Here is a 7299-nt window from a genome sequence, read left to right as displayed (position 1 = left end):
ATTCATTGTTTTGGGGTGAAATGTCCAATAGATATCAATTAGGTCTAAATGGTCTATTGTATCATTTAAAGTTTGTGTTTCCTTGTTAATTTTCTATTTAGTTGATCTATCCATAGTGTGAGTGTGGTATTAAAGTCACCCACTATTATTGTGTTATTGTTAATTTCTCCTTTCATACTTGTTAGCATTTGTTTTACATATTGTGGTGCTCCTATGTTGGGTCCATATATATTTATAATTGTTATATCTTCTTCTTGGGTTGATATCTTCTTTGATCTTATGTTTGATCAATATGTAGTGTACTTCTTTGTCTCTTTTCACAGCTTTTGTTTTAAAGTCTATTTTATCTGATATGAGTATTGCTACTCCTGCTTTCTTTTGGTCTCTATTTGCATGGAATAACTTTTTCCAGTCCTTCACTCTCAGTCTGTATGTGTCCCCTGTTTTGAGGTGTGTCTCTTGTACACAACATATATAGGGGTCTTGTTTTTGTATCCATTCAGCCAGTCTTTGTCTTTTGGCTGGGGCATTCAACTCATGTATGTTTAAGGTAATTATTGATAAGTATGATCCTTTGGCCATTTACTTTATTGTTTTGGGTTCAAGTTTATACACCCTTGTTGTGTTTCCAGTCTAGAGAAGGTCCTTTGGCATTTGTTGGAGAGCTGGTTTGATGGTGCTGAATTCTCTCAGCTTTTGCTTGTCTGTAAAGCTTTTGATTTCTCCTTCATATTTGAATGAGATCCTTGCTGGGTACAGTAATCTGGGCTATAGGTTATTTTTTTTTCATCACTTTATATGTCCTGCCATTCTCTCCTAGCCTGAAGAGTTTCTATCGAAAGATCAGCTGTTATCCTTATGGGAATCCCCTTGTGTGTTATTTGTTATTTTTCCCTTGCTGCTTTTAATATTTGCTTTTTCTGTTTAATCTTTGTTAATTTGATTAATATATGTCTTGGGTGAGAGCAAGCTAGCCAGTAATCACTTCCCTATGTGCTCTCCACAGTCTGAACCCCTCTGAGATCTTCACAGGGTTACACAGAAAAAATATGGAATGCTTCTTGAATTTGCATGTCATCCTTGCTCAGGGGCCATGCTAATCTTCTCTGTATTGTTCCAATTGTAGTATATGTGCTGCTGAAGCGACTGCTGGAAAATTATTTTTAAAAAATCAAAGAAAATAAGAATAATAGAATAGTATGATTTTTTTTCACATAAATGACAGAAAAAATATTTTTTAAAGAAAATTTTGAGAATTATTAGTCACTGTTCTTCATGGATATGAGCAACAAATGTTATCTTTTAGAGAGGGATGAACAACCTGAAAAATAATTCTAAAAGTTATTTTTGGTGTATACAAATTCCTTATTTTTCATCAAACGGAATTGATATGTTTTGAGCATGGCAGCTGCGATGGTGCATGAACATGTCCAAAAGGAGCTACCTAGGGAGGCAGGTCAGGGGCCACGGCCGAGAGAAGCTACCCTGCGTCTGAGGTAAGGAGTGTCAGCTGGGCTTTGCTGGAGCAGCCGTGAAGAGAGACCCCACATCCAAGGTAAGTGAAACCCAAGTAAGATGGTAGGCACTGAGAGAGGGGATCAAAGGGCAGACAGGCTGAAACTACAATCACAACTAGCCAATCTGATCACATGGACCACAGCCTTGTCTAACTCAATGAAACTAAGTTGTGCCATTTGGGGCCACGCAAGACAGATGGGTCATGGTGGAGAGGTCTGACACAATGCGGTCCACTGGATAAGGGAATGGCAAACCACTTCAGTATTCTTGCATGGAGAACCCCATGAACAGTATGAAAAGGCAGAAAGATAGGACATTGAAAGATGAACTCCCCAGGTGGGTAGGTGCCCAATATACTGCTGGAGATCAGTGGAGAAATAACTCCAGAAAGAATGAAGGAATGGAGCCAAAGCAAAAACAACATCCAGTTGTGAATGGGACTGGTGATAGAAGAAAGGTCCAATGTTGTAAAGAGCAATATTGCATAGGAACCTGGAATGTTAGGTCCATGAATGAAGGCAAATTGGAAGTGGTCAAACAGGAGATGACAAGAGTGAACATCGACATTCTATGAATCAATAAACTAAGATGGACTGGAATGGGTGAATTTAACTCAGATGACCATTATATCTACTAGTATGGGCAGGAATCCCTTAGAAGAAATCCAGTAGCCATTAAGTCAACAAGAGTATGAAATGCAGTACTTGCATGCAGTCTCTAAAAAGACAAAATGATCTCTGTTCATTTTCAAGGCAAACCATTCAATATCACGGTAATCCAAATCTATGCCCCAACCAGTAACGCTGAAGAAGCTGAAGTTGAACATTTCTATGAAAACCTAAAAGACCTTCTAGAACTAACACTAAAAAAGATGTCCTTTTCATTATAGGGGACTGGAATGCAAAGGTAGGAAGTCAAGAAATACCTGGAGTAACAGGCAAATTTGGCCTTGGAGTACAGAATGAAGCAGGGCAAAGGCTGATAGAGTTCTGCCAAGAGAACACACTGGTCATAGCGAACACTCTCTTCCAACAACACAAGACACAAGACACTACACATGGACATCAAATTGATTATATTCTTTGCAGCCAAAGATGGAGAAGCTCTATCCAGTCAGCAAAAACAAGACCAGGAGCTGACTGTGGCTCAGACCACAAACTCCATATTGCCAAATTCAGACTTAAATGGAAGAAAGTAGGGAAAACCACTAGATCATTCAGGTATGAGCTAAATCAAATCCCTTATGACTATACAGTGGAAGTGAGAAATAGATTTAAGGGACTAGATCTGATAGACAGAGTGCCTGGTGAACTATGGATGGAGGTTCGCAACATTGTACAGGAGAGAGGAATCAATATCATCCCCAAGAAAAAGAAATGCAAGAAAGCAAAATGGCTGTCTGAGGCCTCACAAACAGCTGTGAAAAGAAGGGAAGTGAAAAGCAAAGGAGAAAGGGAAAGATATATCCATTTGAATGCAAAGTTCCAAAGAATAGCAAGGAGATATAAGAAAGCCTTCCTCAGCGATTAGTGCAAAGAAACAGAGGAAAACAATAGAATGAGATAGAAGAGATTTCTTCAAGAAAATTAGACATACCAAGGGAATATTTCATGCAAAGATGGGCTCAATAAAGGACAGAAATGTTAGGGGACTAACAGAAGCAGAAGATATTAAGAAGAGGTGGCAGGAATACACAGAAGAACTGTACAAAAAAGATCTTCATGACCCAGATAATCACGATGGTGTGATCACTCATCTAGAGCCAAGACATCCTGGAATGTGAAGTCAAGTGGGCCTTAGGAAGCATCACTATGAACAAAGCTAGTGGAGGTGATGGAATTCCAGTTGAGCTATTCCAAATCCTGAAAGATGATGCTGTGAAAGTGCTGCACTCAATATGCCAGCAAATTTGGAAAACTCAGCAGTGGCCACAGGACTGGAAAAGGTCAGTTTTCATTCCTATCCTAAAGAAGGGCAATGCCAAAGAATGCTTAAACTACCACACAGTTGCAGTCATCTCACACGCTAGTAAAATAATGCTTAAAATTCTCCAAGCCAGGCTTCAGCAATATGTGAACCATGAACTTCCTGATGTTCAAGCTGGTTTTAGAAAAGGCAGAGGAACCAGAGACCAAATTGCCAACATTTTGCCAACAAAAAGCAAGAGAGTTCCAGAAAAACATCTATTTCTGCTTTATTAACTATGCCATAGCCTTTGACTGTGTGGATCACAATAAACTGTGGAAAATTCTGAAAGAGATGGGAATACCAGACCACCTGACCTGCCTCTTGAGAAACCTGTATGCAGATTAGGAAGCAATAGTTAGAACTGGACATGGAACAACAGACTGGTTCCAAAAAGAAAAGCAGTACGTCAAGGCTGTATATTGTCACCCTGTTTATTTAACTTATATGCAGAGTACATCATGAGAAATGCTGGGCTGGAGGAAGCACAACCTGAAATCAGGATTGCTGGGAGAAATATCAATAACCTCAGATATGCAGATGACACCACCCTCATGGCAGAAGGTGAAGAGGAACTAAAATGCCTCTTGATGCAAGTGAAAGAGGAGAGTGAAAAAGTTGGCTTTAAGCTCAACATTCAGAAAACTAAGATTATAGCATCTGGTCCCATCACTTCATGACAAATAGATGGAGAAGCAGTGGAAACAGTGGGTGACTTTATTTCCTGGGCTCAAAAATCCCTGTATTGGTGATTGCAGCCATGAAATTAAAAGATGCTTACTCCTTAGAAGGAAAGTTATAGCCAGTCTAGATAGTATATTAAAAAGCAGAGACATACTTTGCCAACAAAGGTCCATCTGGTCAAATCTATGGTTTTTCCAGTGGTCAAGTATGGATGTGAGAATTGGACTATAAAGAAAGCTGAGTGCTGAAGAATTGATGCTTTTGAACTGTGGTGTTGGAGAAGCCTCTTGAGAGTCCCTTGGACTACAAAGAGATCCAACCAGTCCATCCTAAAGGAGATCAGTCCTGGGTGTTCACTGGAAGGATTGATGTTGAAGCTGAAACTCCAATAATTTGCCCTTTGATGCAAAGAGCTGACTCACTGGAAAAGACCCTGATGCTGGGAAAGATTGACGGCAGGAGAAGAAGGGGACGACAGAGGATGAGATGGTTGGATGGCATCACCGTCTCATTGGACATGGGTTTGGGTGGACTCCAGGAGTTGGTGATGGACAGGGAGGCCTGGTGTGCTGTGGTTCATCGGGTCACAGAGAGTCAAACACGACTGAGCAACTGAACTGAACAGAATTGATATGTTTTAGTTTGTAGACTGTTAGGAGAATTGTAGCCTTTAGGCTAAAAAAAAAAAAAAAAAAAAAATGGACTCAGGAGGCAGGCTGCCTGGATTTGAAATCTGGTTCTGTTCTTTATTTAGTGTTGCTGCTGCTGCTGCTAATTCGCTTCAGTCGTGTCTGATTCTGTGCAACCCCATGGACTGCAGCCTACCAGGTTCCTCTGTCCATGGGATTTTCCAGGCAAGAGTACTGGAGTGGGTTGCCATTGCCTTCTCCTGTATGACTCCATTATTTAATATGTTTCTCAATACCACATGCATGAAATAGGAATAAGACTAGGACAGCTGACTTTTGAATAACTCAGGTTTGAACTGCACAGATGCACTTATATCCAGGTATTTCTCAATAATAAATGCTACAGTACTACACTGTATGTACTGCATACATTTGGTTAATCTGTGTATTTAAAAGAACCTCTATTACAGAGTACTGACTATAAATTATGCTTGGATTAATCCCCTTCCCGTTTAAGGTCAACTGGAACTATTCTATGGGTTGGTGTGAAGGTAAAATGACTTGAATATGTAAAGTGATAGGACTATCATTGCCTGGTGAACAATAAGTGTTTGAAAGTAAGATTTTTTTCAACATCAAAACTCTATGATATACTCTGATTACTTGCCCTCTCTAGAGATTCCAGAGATTTACAGAGTATACAGAAATTTCAAGGAAGAAGTCCTTCTGAAGCTCAGTATCACTTGGTAATAGCTGGTATGTAGTCAGAATAGCAATGTCCTAGGGAATTAGCCGGAGAAGGCAATGGCACCCCACTCCAGTACTCTTGCCTGGAAAATCCCATGGGCGGAGGAGCCTGGTAGGTTGCAGTCCATGGGGTCGCTAAGAGTCGGGCACGACTGAGTGACTTCACTTTCACTCTTCACTTTCACGCATTAGAGAAGGAAATGGCAACCCACTCCAGTATTCTTGCCTGGAGAATCCCAGGAACAGGGGAGCCTGGTGGGCTGCCGTCTATGGGGTCGCACAGAGTCGGACACGACTGAAGCAACTTAGCAGCAGCAGCAGGGAATTAGCTGTTTTTTTATCTTTGTACCAATCTCAGGCATTTTTTTTGTTATGGCCATTGTCTGTTAAAGGTCAAAGACTTGTCTGATGATCCAGTGGTTAATATTTTACCTTCCAATGCAGGAGATGAAGATTTGATCCCTGATCCAGGGAGCTAAGCATGCCTTGTGGCCAAAAATCAAGACATAAAACAGAAGAAATATTGTAACAAATTCAGTGAAGACGTTTAAAAAATCATCAACTACTTCTTTCCAATGTCCACTGAATTCCCTAGGATGTTGTGGAAATAAAGAAGTTGAGACCCTGCTATTCAGAGAATACATAATATTCCCATTCCCTTCTGAGTTTCAAGGGAAATTCTCTGGGATCTTATTCCTTCATCTTTGATGTCTATCTTCCAAACGCTGGGCACAGTCTCATTCCCCGTCAGCCACCATTGCTCACCTTCCCATTCCAGGGGTTCAAGGGAAAGAGCCTCTTGCTCCCCATTGTCTGAGAGACAGGAATGAGCTCAGGATCCAAGCTCAACTGAAAACACATTCATGCCTGGGTGGGCTGGGAATGACCCATGACAGATGCTGCTGTGTCCTGCTGTGGAGAGGGTGTCCTGCAGTGTGTGAATGCATCCTGGGTGGACTGTCCCTACTGAAGGTAAAGCTTCCATTTTTCCTGATTTGGGAACTTTAAGTTGTTTTTGTTTCTGTGCACTTTTTAGGCTGGCTTTTCCATCACTTTGTCAATTCTGGGAACCCCCATACTTTTCGATAATTTCTTGTTTTGCTTAAATGTCTAGATTTGAATTTTCTGACTTGCTAATAAGAATTTTTGGATACAAATAAACACATTATTTCCTGAACAAAACTTATCTTCCTTCATCCTTCACCACTGCCATTAACAAATGTTAAGCAAGTAGTTAAAGGTTGTTGATGAAAGACTATGAAATCCTTGACCTGTCCTGGGGGTTCACCTGTAGGACCCATTCCTGTTCAGCTTATTAACCTGTGTTTCATGTTTGCTAGTGTTCAAGCTCTCTCTTCCTCCATCCAGATACCAGAATAATGCTTCTTTTCCCATTTCTGTCTATAAAAGTTGTTGAATGACTATTTGCAAGTATTTATCTCTGTGATTTAAGAACTTTTTGGCTAATATACAACTAAAAGTAAACTTAGAAATAAATTATAAGCCAAGGGTGAGATTTGGGGGGTTCATCGGATTGCCTCATTGTACATGTTGCCTGACTATAAGATTGATGTCACTAACAACTGAGTGACTAACACAAGCACACAACTGTCGCTTCTATAATTATGCTAATAAGGTACGTGTTTTCATCTTTTTATATATTATATCTCCAGGTAGATGTTATCTGAAAAAAGGGTTGTTCTCCTTTAAGAGATTGAGAAGCAATGCCCTACAGAATATGCTTCAAATCATTTAC

The 7299-nt window shown here is 40.3% G+C and overlaps 1 non-coding gene across 1 annotated transcript; it reads right to left on the bottom strand.

The window, feature by feature from the left end:
• Positions 1-1043: 1043 nt before the first annotated feature.
• LOC147343124 (U6 spliceosomal RNA) lies at positions 1044-1146 on the bottom strand. The gene has a single exon (XR_015157220.1). It is a non-coding gene; the product is annotated as a U6 spliceosomal RNA (small nuclear RNA).
• Between the last annotated feature and the right edge of the window lie 6153 nt (positions 1147-7299).

The sequence above is a fragment of the Bos grunniens genome, chromosome 28 (assembly GCF_055505025.1).
Source record: "Bos grunniens cultivar Pamir isolate PY7600 chromosome 28, Bosgru_T2T1.0, whole genome shotgun sequence".
Classification (NCBI taxonomy): domain Eukaryota; kingdom Metazoa; phylum Chordata; class Mammalia; order Artiodactyla; family Bovidae; genus Bos; species Bos grunniens.
This window is presented reverse-complemented; position numbering and strand designations above follow the sequence as displayed.